We start from the raw sequence: 12,172 nt of genomic DNA, 5'->3' as shown, positions 1-12,172 counted from the left end.
ATTTTGAAATAAGGCCGTAACCTAGCAAAATGTGGCAAAAGTTACTGTGAATACGTTCTGGATGAATTGTATGTATGTGTGTACACCCACCCACCAGCGTTCTGTGAATGAATGGACTACAAGTCCCAAAATCCTCAGCAGCTGTCTGCTTGTATTCCTCAGTGAATGACCATAGAGCTCACAGCGCCGTAGTCGTTCTTTGAGGAATGCAAGTCAGTCAGTATCGGCTTGTCCTTACGGGATGTAGGAGAAAGCACATTACACTGACAGTCTGCAGGAGACCTGCATGGCACCCATGATCTGCTGATCGCTGTTGCAATACTTTCCAGGCTCCGACTACAAAAAGTAATAAATGTACGTTTTTTTTGTTTGTTTGTTTGTTTTTTAACCAGCATAAAAATGTGCATTTCATATTTTTTAGTTAAAATGTGAACTTTTAACCACTTCCCAACCGGCCGTTGTATATAAGCGGCCGGACGGTGGCAGTGCAGGGTCGGGTGGCCGTTTGTAAATGACCTCCCCGCACCCTGCTTGTGCACGCTCCCTGGGAGCGCGCAGCACCGCGATCCGGTGCCCGCTGTTCCCTCCGGACACAGTGAAACACCAATCGTTGGACGGGACCTCTGTACGAGGTCCCGATCATGTGATCACTGATTGGCCAATCAGTGATCACATGCAAAGTAGTAAGCAAGATGTCACTTGTGACATCATTGCTTACTACGTGTGAAATCTGTGAATGATCACAGAGGTCACATGGTACAAGGCTATTCACAACAGCCTTGTACCATGTGACAAGCTGTGACCAATCACAGCTCACTCAGTATTTCTCAATGACTGGAAAAATGCAGCCAGAGAAAGAGAAATGATTGCTTTTACATCCTATATGGGTGTAAAAGCAATCAGTGTAAAAAAAAAAAAAATCTTCATCACCCCCCACAAGTAGTACAGTGTCAGCATGGTGACACTGTACTGCTAGGGTGACAGTATGTAAAAAAATAAAAATAAAAAATAATAATATAAAAATGTAAAAAAAAATGTTTAAAAATTATAATTTTTGGTTATAAACTAATTTGGATTTTTTTTTTACTAAAAAGATAACGGAATAAATTTTGGCCAAGATTTATGATGAAATATTATTTATTTGCAAAATTTAAAAAAAAAAAACATTTTCAAAATTTTTGGACTTTTTCATTTACCGTATTTTTCGCTCCATAAGACGCACTTTTTTCCCCCAAAAAAGGGGGGGAAATGTCAGTGCGTCTTATGGAGCGAATATAAAGCGGCCTGTCCGGTATTTCTGCCGCCACCATGTCAGAATACCGGGCCGGCCACTCAGCTGTTCTCTCCTGCAGGGCCTTACCTGTTCCTCGCTCCAGCGCTGCAGTCTTCCCGCGCTGGCTTCTGTGACAGCCGGGTGCCCACTGCGCATGTGCTGCGCTTTGTGAATGATCCGGTGTCTTCTGGGACACATGACAGGTCCCAGAAGGCGCCGGGCCATTCACAAAGCGCAGCGCTTCTCGCGCATGCGCAGTGGGCACCCGGCTGTCACAGAAGCCGGCCCGGGAAGAAGAGGGAAGGACAGCTCCGCAGAAGTGGGAGCGGGTACCTGTCAAATTCAGGTACCCGCTCCCCCTCCCTCCCCAAAGGTCAGCAGTCTCTGGTCATTCCCTTCACTGTCTGCAGTCTCTGGTCATCCCCTGCACTGTCTGCAGTCTCTGGTCATCCCCTGAACTGTCTGCAGTCTCTGGTCATCCCCTGCACTGTCTGCAGTCTCTGGTCATCCCCTGCACTGTCTGCAGTCTCTGGTCATCCCCTGCACTGTCTGCAGTCTCTGGTCATTCCCTGCACTGTCTGCAGTCTCTGGTCATTCCCTGCACTGTGTCCGCAGTCTCTGGTCATCTCCTGCACTGTGTCCGCAGTCTCTGGTCATCTCCTGCACTGTGTCCGCAGTCTCTGGTCATCTCCTGCACTGTGTCCGCAGTCTCTGGTCATCTCCTGCACTGTGTCCGCAGTCTCTGGTCATCTCCTGCACTGTGTCCGCAGTCTCTGGTCATCTCCTGCACTGTGTCCGCAGTCTCTGGTCATCTCCTGCACTGTGTCCGCAGTCTCTGGTCATCTCCTGCACTGTGTCCGCAGTCTCTGGTCATCTCCTGCACTGTGTCCGCAGTCTCTGGTCATCTCCTGCACTGTGTCCGCAGTCTCTGGTCATCTCCTGCACTGTGTCCGCAGTCTCTGGTCATCTCCTGCACCGTGTCCGCAGTCTCTGGTCATCCCCTGTACCGTGACCGCAGTCTCTGGTCATCTCCTGTACTGTGTCCGCAGTCTCTGGTCATCTCCTGTACCGTGTCCGCAGTCTCTGGTCATCTCCTGTATTGTGTCCGCAGTCTCTGGTCATCCCCTGTACTGTGTCCGCAGTCTCTGGTCATCTCCTGTACCGTGTCCGCAGTCTCTGGTCATCTCCTGTACCGTGTCCGCAGTCTCTGGTCATCTCCTGTATTGTGTCCGCAGTCTCTGGTCATCCCCTGTACCATGTCTGCAGTCTCTGGTCATCCCCTGCACTGTGTCTGCAGTCCATTGGTTCAGAATATTTTTTTTTCTTGTTTTTCGCCTCTAAAACCTAGGTGCGTCTTATGGTCAGATGCGTCTTATGGAGCGAAAAATACGGTACATAGCAAAAAAAATTAAAATCCCAGCGGTGAATAAATACCACCAAAATAAAGCTTTATCTGTCTCAAAAAAAATGGTAAAAAATTCATTTGTGTACAGTGTAGCATGACCGCGCAATTGTCATTCAAAGTGTGATAGCGCTGAAAGCTGAAAATTGCCCTGGTCAGGAAGGGGGTGAAAGTGTCCGGTCTGGAAGTGGTTAATGTAGGGATCACCTCTACTTTACCACCCTGCCTGATGTCCTATGATACACCATTGTGTGCATGACGCCTTCATGGTAGATTTGGTGGGAGAATTTTGGGTTGATTTGATTTTTTTTAGTCACTTTCTGATTCTAGTTCCCTTGCCTTTCAATGCGTTGTTGTTATGATGTCAGATATTTGTGAGGCCAATGGCTCCTTCACTTATTTACTAAGCTGAGTAAGGCATTTCATTTGCTTTTTCAGACCTTACATGTCTGTGGGGCCCTCGGCGATCAGGTGATTGACCCCGACACTGCAGATGAAAAGGAGGTAAAGTCTTCACTGACAAGAACCTGGAAGCCATCCTGAATATGGGGAACCTGAACTACCTACCTGGTGCAGAGAGGAGGAGGTGAGGATACAATGCTCTCTATACATTACACTGTCATCTGTCGTCCCCTAGTGCAGTGGTCGGCAAGCCGCGGCTCGCGAGCCACATGCGGCTCTTTGCACACTTTAATGCGGCTGTTCTGTGTGCCGGTCGCCCGCTCCCCTCCCTCCTCTCGGGCGGCCGCCCCAAAAGTCAGGACTCTGCAGCTAGCCCAGCAATGGGCAAACTACGGCCCGGCGGATCTTTTAATCCGGCCCGCAGAGCGTGGCAAAAATTGACTGTCAGGATGTAGGCGGGGCAGCCAGGATGTAGGCGGGGCAGCGTGACGAACTCCTCTCACAGTCCGCCCTGAAGACCGGAACGGCACGGGAAAACGGCGAGAGGAACGCGCGGAGCAAAGGTAAGTGAATTGACACAATATGGGGAATGAATTACTATAGGGGGATGAATTACTATAGGGGGGATGAATTACTATAGGGGGGATGAATTACTATATGGGGGATAAATTACTATGGGGGATGAATTACTATATGGGGGATGAATTACTATATGGGGGATAAATTACTATGGGGGATGAATTACTATGGGGGATGAATTACTATGGGGGATGAATTACTATATGGGGGATGAATTACTATATGGGGGATGAATTACTATGGGGGATGAATTACTATATGGGGGATGAATTACTATATGGGGGATAAATTACTATGGGGGATGAATTACTATATGGGGGATGAATTACTATGGGGGATGAATTACTATATGGGGGATGAATTACTATATGGGGGATGAATTACTATATGGGGGATGAATTACTATGGGGGATGAATTACTATATGGGGGATGAATTACTATGGGGGATGAATTACTATATGGGGGATGAATTACTATGGGGGATGAATTACTATATGGGGGATGAATTACTATGGGGGATGAATTACTATATGGGGGATGAATTACTATATGGGGGATGAATTACTATATGGGGGGTGAATTACTATATGGGGGATGAATTACTATATGGGGGATGAATTACTATATGGGGGATGAATTACTATGGGGGATGAATTACTATATGGGGGATGAATTACTATATGGGGGATGAATTACTATGGGGGATGAATTACTATATGGGGGATGAATTACTATGGGGGATGAATTACTATATGGGGGATGAATTACTATGGGGGATGAATTACTATATGGGGGATGTATTTTCAGTTTTAAAAATGTGGCTCTCAAAATAAATTTCAATCGTGGTTTTGGCGAGATTTGGCTCAGTTGAAAAAAAAGGTTGCCCACCACTGCCCTAGTGGATGTGTTTTGTATTACAGTGTATGCAAACCCTAACAATAAACTCCTATTGGTTTTCTTTTGTTCTGTTAAGTGACACTAAATGTGGTTAATGAAAAAAAAATCTAATCAAGTATGTATTCCAGTGTTTCCCAGCTTGAGACCAGAGCCCAGCAAATTCTTCCAAAACCTTCTGTGTCCCAGCAGTAAAAATACGTTTATACTGGTACAATATAAGTATGGGAATGTAAAATGTTTTAAAATTCTGGAAGGGGCTGGGTGTCACTGTGGGGGATGATGATTCTGGAGGGCTTTAGGGGACTCTACAAAAGGTGGCCCTGTAGTGGATGGGGGTGGGGATATTTACATGGGCAATGTGGGAGACTGGAGGGAACTACAAGGGCTGGGAAGGACTGTGGGACACTGTGGGGTGTGAGGCTCTGCAGCAATCCAGGGGGCGCCGTGGAGGACTTTTTATCCTATCCGCTTCCACTTCTGCAATTCCCACTTAGGTGTTCCTTGGCCTTGCCGCCCCCCCCCCCCCCTGTAGCCTCTTGGGACACAGTGTATGTCCCAGGAGGATGCAGGACCATTTGTAAAGCGCTGTGTGAGTGCAGTGAGGAGCTGGCTGTAATGCCACAGGAAGCCCCAGCCAGCTCCCATATCCAAGATGTGGCACCTTGGACCTGCAGTGGTAGAAAGAACCGTCTGTGAGAAGACAGCACCGGACCCCAGGCACTGGTAAGTACCAGATTTTAAAAGAAAGCGGCAGAAGTTATCCTTGAACTACGTATGGGTGGTATATTGATCGAATGCGTTGTCGACTACAGATCGATTGGGACAGATTGATCAGAAAATACATTTAGTCATTTATCGAATTGGGAGCAAAGATCGAATATTCCGCTGCAGGTACCAAATCCCCGGGTTAGCACCCATAATGGTAGCCGGTTCCTACAGTGGGGCAAAAAAGTATTTAGTCAGCCACCAATTGTACAAGTTCTGCCACTTACAAAGATGAGAGAGGCCTGTAATTGGCATCATAGGTAGACCTCAACTATGAGAGACAAAATGAGAAAACAAATCCAGACAATCACATTGGCTGATTTGGAAATAATTTATTTGCAAATTATGGTGGAAAATAAGTATTTGGTCAATATCAAACGTTCATCTCAATACTTTGTTATATATCCTTTGTTGGCAATGACAGAGGTCAGACGTTTCCTGTAAGTCTTCACAAGGTTGGCACACACTGTTGCTGGTATGTTGGCCCATCCTCCATGCAGATCTCCTCTAGAGCAGTGATGTTTTGGGGCTGTCGTTGGGCAACACGGACTTTCAACTCCCTCCAAAGCTTTTCTATGGGGCTGAGATCTGGAGACTGGCTAGGCCACTCCAGGACCTTGAAATGCTTCTTATGAAGCCACTCCTTTGTTGCCCGGGCGGTATGTTTGGGATCATTGTCATGTTGGAAGACCCAGCCATGTTTCATCTTCAATGCCCTTGCTGATGGAAGGAGGTTTGCACTCAAAATCTCACGATACATGGCCCCATTCATTCTGTCCTGTACATGGATCAGTCGTCCTGGTCCCTTTGCGGAGAAACAGCCCCAAAGCATGATGTTGCCACCCCCATGCTTCACAGTAGGTATGGTGTTCTTTGGATGCAACTTAGCGTTCTCTCTCCTCCAAACATGATGAGTTGTGTTTCTACCAAACAGTTCTATTTTGGTTTCATCTGACCGTATGACATTCTCCCAATCCTCTTCTGGATCATCCAAATGCTCTCTAGCAAACTTCAGACGGGCCCGGACATGTACTGGCTTAAGCAGGGGGACACATCTGGCACTGCAGGATCTGAGTCCCTGGCGGCGTAGTGTGTTACCGATGGTAGCCTTTGTTACGATGGTCCCAGATCTCTGCAGGTCATTCACTAGGTCCCCCCGTGTGGTCCTGGGATTTTTGCTCACTGTTCTTGTGATCATTTTGACCCCACGGGGTGAGATCTTGCGTGGAGCCCCAGATGGAGGGAGATTATCAGTGGTCTTGTATGTCTTCCATGTTCTAATTTTTGCTCCCACAGTTGATTTGTTCACACCAAGCTGATTGCCTATTGCAGATTCAGTCTTCCCAGCCTGGTGCAGGTCTACAATTTTGTTTCTTGTGTCCTTCGACAGCTCTTTGGTCTTCACCATAGTGGAGTTTGGAGTGTGACTGTTTGAGGTTGTGGACAGGTGTCTTTTATACTGATAACAAGTTCAAACAGGTGCCATTGATACAGGTAATGAGTGCAGGACAGAGGAGCCTCTTAAAGAAGAAGGTACAGGTCTGTGAGAGACAGAAATCTTGCTTGTTTGTAGGTGACCAAATACTTATTTTCCACCATAATTTGCAAATAAATTCTTTCCCGATCAGCCAATGTGATTGTCTGGATTTGTTTTCTCATTTTGTCTCTCATAGTTGAGGTCTACCTATGATGCCAATTACAGGCCTCTCTCATCTTTTTAAGTGGGAGAACTTGCACAATTGGTGGCTGACTAAATACTTTTTTGCCCCACTGTATAGCCCTCGGCCACTAGCACAGTCTCTATGGTGAAGGTGCAAATGGAGAAATCATATATGGGTTCAGTGCACGGGTATCTCAAGATGTTCATCAGGTCTTCAAAATGGAAGTCAGGCACTATAACTTTAGAAGGTGAAGTAGATTTTTAGGAGTTTTTGATGTTTAGGCACAAGATACAGGTCCCAACCCCCTAACTGCAACCCGCAAAGTCACAGTGCATGTTGTAGATGTCATTGATAATGCCCTCACAATTACTATCCCTCCCTTGACTTCTACTAACTTGGTAGTAGCCTATATCAGTGAATCAGCTGCTGCAGATGGCTTTATTGCACTGATCAGTGTAGAAGACAGAGACTGTGGGATAAATGGACAAATTCATTGTTCAGCAGTGAGGACAGTTACATGATAGTCACCACCTCATTCCTTGATCGAGAGAAGATCGCTAAATACAACCTTACCCTTGTGGCTGAAGACCTTGGATTCCCTTCATTGAAGATGAAGACGCAGAGGTGTGAACAGAGCCTAAGGGCTACAGGGAGAGTTCGTGTTAGGATTACAAGGGGGGTTAGTATTGGGGTTAGTGTCAGACAGAGCCATTGAACTATATAGGTGAGCTTTTTTTTTTTTATCCAAGTTGCTAAGGATAGCCTAGAAAATAGCTGAAATAGAGCCGAGTGCTCCACCTACTGGCTGAAAATGAGAATACAAAATAACCAAATCCTTGTGCAAGAAATACACTGCTCAAAAAAAATGAAAGGAACACTTTGAAAACACATCGGATCTCAATGGGGAAGAATCTCCTGCTGGATCTCTATACTGACATGGACAGGTAATGTGTTAGGAACTTTTAGGTGCCCCATAGTTTGATGGAAATGAAAATGATCGACCTACAGAGGACTGAATTCGAAGACACCCTGAAAATCAAAGTGCAAAAATGATGCAGCAGGCGAGTCCATTTTGGTGAAATGTCATTGCGGCAACTGAGAATGGTCCTCAGTAGTTTGTATGGCCCCCATGTGCTTGTATGCATGCCTGACAACGTCGGGGGAGGCTCCTAATGAGACCACGGATTGTGTCCTGGGGGATTTCCTCCCAGATCTGGACCAGGGCATCACTGAGCTCCTGGACAGTCTGAGATGCAACCTGGCGGTGTTAGATGGACCGAAACCTGACATCCCAGAGGGGTTCTATTGGATTTAGGTCAGGCGAGCGTGGGGGCCATTCAATTGTATCAATTCCTTCATCCTCCAGGAACGGCCTGCATACTCTCACCACAGGAGGCCGGGCATTGTCATGTATATGGAGGAGCCCAGGACCCACTGCACTAGCGTAGGGTCTGACAATGGGTTCAAGGATTTCATCCCCTTACTTAATGGCAGTCTGGGTGCCATTGTCTATCCTGTAGAGGTCTGTGCGTCCCTCCATGGATATGCCTCCCCAGACCATCACTGACCCACCACCAAAACGGTCATGCTGAACCATGTTACAGGCAGCAGAACATTCTCCGCGGCTTCTCCAGACCCTTTCACATCTGTCACATGTGCTCAGGGTGAACCTGCTCTCATCTGTGAAAAGCACAGGGCGCCAGTGGTGGACCTGCCAATTCTGGGGTTCAATGGCAATGCCAATCAAGCTGTATAGTGCTGGGAAGTGAGCAAATGGCCCACTAGAGGATGTCGGGCCCTCAGGCCACCCTCATGAAGTCTGTTTCTGATTGTTTGGTCAGAGACATTCACGCCAGTGGCCTGCTGGAGGTAATTTTGTATGGCTCTGGCAGTGTTCATGCTGTTCCTCCTTGCACAAAGGAGCAGATACCGGTCCTTCTGATGGGGTAAGGACCTTCTACGGCCTTGTCCAGCTAGAGTAACTGCCTGTCTCCTGGAATCTCCTCCATGCTCTTGAGACTGTGCTGGGAGACACGGCAAACCTTCTGGCAATGGCAAGTATTGATGTGCCATCCTGGAGGAGTTGCACTGCTTGTGCAACCTCTGTAGGGTCCAGGTATGGCCTCATGCTACCAGTAGTGACACTGACCCGAGCCAAATGCAAAACTAGTGAAAAACAGTCACAATAGATGAGTAGGGAAAAATGTCAGTAGCCTTCACCTGTAAAACCATTCCTGTTTTGAGGGTTGTCTCATTGTTGCCCATCTAGTGCACCTGTTGTTAATGTCGTGAACACCAAAGCAGCTGAAACTGAATAACAACCCCCTCTGCTACTTACCTGACCAGATCAATATCCCTGGAGTTTCATTGACTTGATGCCAGACTCTGATTAAAAAATCTCTCTTCAATTTTCCTCAACATTTGATTTGTATAGCACGTTTCTCTCTGGGGACTCGAAAGGCTTAGTTAGCAAGGCAGCCTTCTTGGAGATTATGTTGGCCGGGAATTGAACCCGGGTCAGCTGCTGGAAAAGCAGCTATGCTCACCACTGCACCACCAACGCAAGGTATGTCTTTGAAGTGTGGGAGGAAACCCAGGGAGAACATGCAAACTCCATGCAGATAGTGTCCTGGTCAGGGTTTGAATCAAGGACCCCGGTGCTGCAAGGCAGAAAAGGCTGAAGGTTTTTTTTTACCTCAATGCATTTTCTGCATAAGTTAGCCCCCCCCCCCCCCCGCCACTCCTCTATATTTACATGAGCCTGATCTCTATCCAGCACTGTGCCCGAGGGCAGAGGCTCTTTTTGCTCTCTCTCCCCTCACAGGAACGGAGACAGCAGCAGGAGCAATCGGCTTCTGCTGCTGTCAGTCATAGCCAGTGAGCGGGGCGGGCTGATCCACACTCCTTGTGTCAATGGATACGCAGAGTTCGGCTCGGGATCGAGCCTCCATTAGTCCCCCTATAGCAAATGGATTGCTATGGGATGCATTCAGCAAGGGGGGGGAAGACAAGAGTGCTGACAGGGAACCCAAGAACAGGAGGATTGGGGCTGCTCTATGCAAAACCATTACAGAGCAGGTTAGTAGAACATGTTTGTAAAGCTACATGTTTTTTTAAACATTACAAACGCTTAAAGCAGAACTTCACCCAAAAGCGGAAATTCTGCTTTTCTGCCTCATTCTCCCCTCCTCTACTACCTTTGGACACTTTTTTGTGGGGGGAGCGGGTACCTGGTTTTGACAGACTCTCGCTACCATGTCCGGCTGGATAGCCACGGAGGATCCACCAGAAGTTCTCCTCTCACCCCCTCCCTGCCTGCAGCCTTCTGGGACACGTCACAGGTCCCAAACGGCTGCGGGACCATTCATTGAGCGCAGCACGGCTCGCACATGCATCCTTTTGGTATTAGAAGAATGAAAATGTTGGATTAAAACCCCAGAAAACTTTCTACTGTTGGTACAATGGCAATAACTCCTTGGACCAACAGATCTGCAGGAGCAGCATAGAGGACTGCTAGTCTGTACAGAGACCCCTACAGGTTGGATGACATGAAGTGGGGGGATGGTTAGGGGCAGAGAGCAGAACTCTAGCTTGTAGCCCATGGACACCACGTCTCTTACACAAGTGTCCGAGATACATGCTAACAGAGTGTCTGCAAAGGGCAACAGATGCCCCCCCCCCTATGTAAAGTGGGGGCATCCCTTCATGATGTTCAGTAGGACCTGTCTACAGGTCTGGGGGATTAGAGGCCCAAGGCTTGTGACAGCTTGAGGTCCAGGCTTTTTCTGCTGGGGAAATGAGAACTCTTACCACCACTGACATACTTTGTGAAGTTGTCTGAGGGTCAGGGTTTGGGTTAGAGGTCCCGAAGAGATGTTCTCCATCGATAGGCATGAGCAACAAACGTGTGTGTTGCAGTGCTGATGCGCCGATCCCTGCGCATCACGCTGTTCATTTTTTAGGAACTTTATTAAAATGTCACACAGTAACATTTCATAAAGTTCTATCGGCCAGTGCGAGGTGACTATGATGCACTGGAAAAAAGTGTGGCCAGGCATGCTTTATTTCAGCGCACACCGCCTGCGCAACACTTCAATGCATTGGTGTGTAACAGCCACACCAGAGACAAGGCAAAGAGTTGCAAAAAGCAGGCATCTATTCATTGAGAGCGCTGGCCCTTGAAGGACGTCAAAAGTTCTTGAGGCCATTCAAGATCATTCTCCTTGTGTGTAAGTTTTGTGAATTGGGTTTTAGGTATCAAAATATTCAAACATGCCTTGCCTTCAGTTACGTCCTAGTCTTAGGGGGGGATACTGATAGGACAGCACTTCATGGATGATGTTATCCATGATTTGTTTACTGCGTTCCTCCATTGTTGGTGGGGTGTAGACCTCAAATGATTCTTCACTTGAGGATTCAGTGTTGTGACCACGCATTGTTTCACTGCTGTGATCACTCCGTTCAGTCATGTTGGTATTTGGTGGTGGGAAGACTAGGTCCAGCACCCGGTTAATCACCATCAGCAGCATTACAAGCAATGATATGAGCAGCCCCTCCAGCATTAAGAGAACAAACTGAAAGGATTCTGACCAGCAATATTCTGCATCAATATTTGTAAGCAGGGATGGGTCTCCATTCTCTAAGGCCGCCCCCTCGCTGGACCAGTGGAAATTGAAGTTGCCCAGTCCTTCATGAATGAGTTCAATCAGCTTCTGGAAAACCAAATATTGTCCTACTCTCAGGGCCAGGTAGTTTCTGTGCCGGATGTATTTCAGAATGATGGCACTTATCAGGAGTATGATCTGAAACCAGTATGCAGTGGTGGTCAGTAATGAACACCAGCTGGAGGGTTCTGGCGGCTCTTTTGCTGTTTCTCTGACAGAATCGTCCACTTGCTGCTCTGTTGATTTGATGTTCAACTGCTTCACCGGCTTGTGGATCTCTGGGGGGTCATCTTCCCTTTCTCTGGCCTTTTCCTCCTCTTGCTGCTCTGGTGACTTGGTAATCTCTTCCTTTACAGGCACGTGAATCTCTGGGGGCTCTTGGTGGACATTTTGCTTTCTTAACCATTGGAAGAATTTGTTACAAATCCATAAAATCCCCGCTGGCCCCTCAGTTGTATTAACGTGTCTCTCTGGGGGGGTCATTTTCCCTTTCTCTGTTCAAATCTTCCACTTGGTGCTCCGCTGACC

The 12,172-nt window shown here is 47.4% G+C and overlaps 1 non-coding gene across 1 annotated transcript; it reads right to left on the bottom strand.

The window, feature by feature from the left end:
• Window positions 1–9,471: 9,471 nt before the first annotated feature.
• Window positions 9,472–9,543, bottom strand: TRNAE-UUC (transfer RNA glutamic acid (anticodon UUC)). Its single transcript has one exon. It is a non-coding gene; the product is annotated as a tRNA-Glu (tRNA).
• Between the last annotated feature and the right edge of the window lie 2,629 nt (window positions 9,544–12,172).

The sequence above is a fragment of the Staurois parvus genome, unplaced genomic scaffold (assembly GCF_062004578.1).
Source record: "Staurois parvus isolate SC_StPar_1 unplaced genomic scaffold, SC_StPar_1.0 ptg001201l, whole genome shotgun sequence".
NCBI classification, from domain to species: domain Eukaryota; kingdom Metazoa; phylum Chordata; class Amphibia; order Anura; family Ranidae; genus Staurois; species Staurois parvus.
This window is presented reverse-complemented; position numbering and strand designations above follow the sequence as displayed.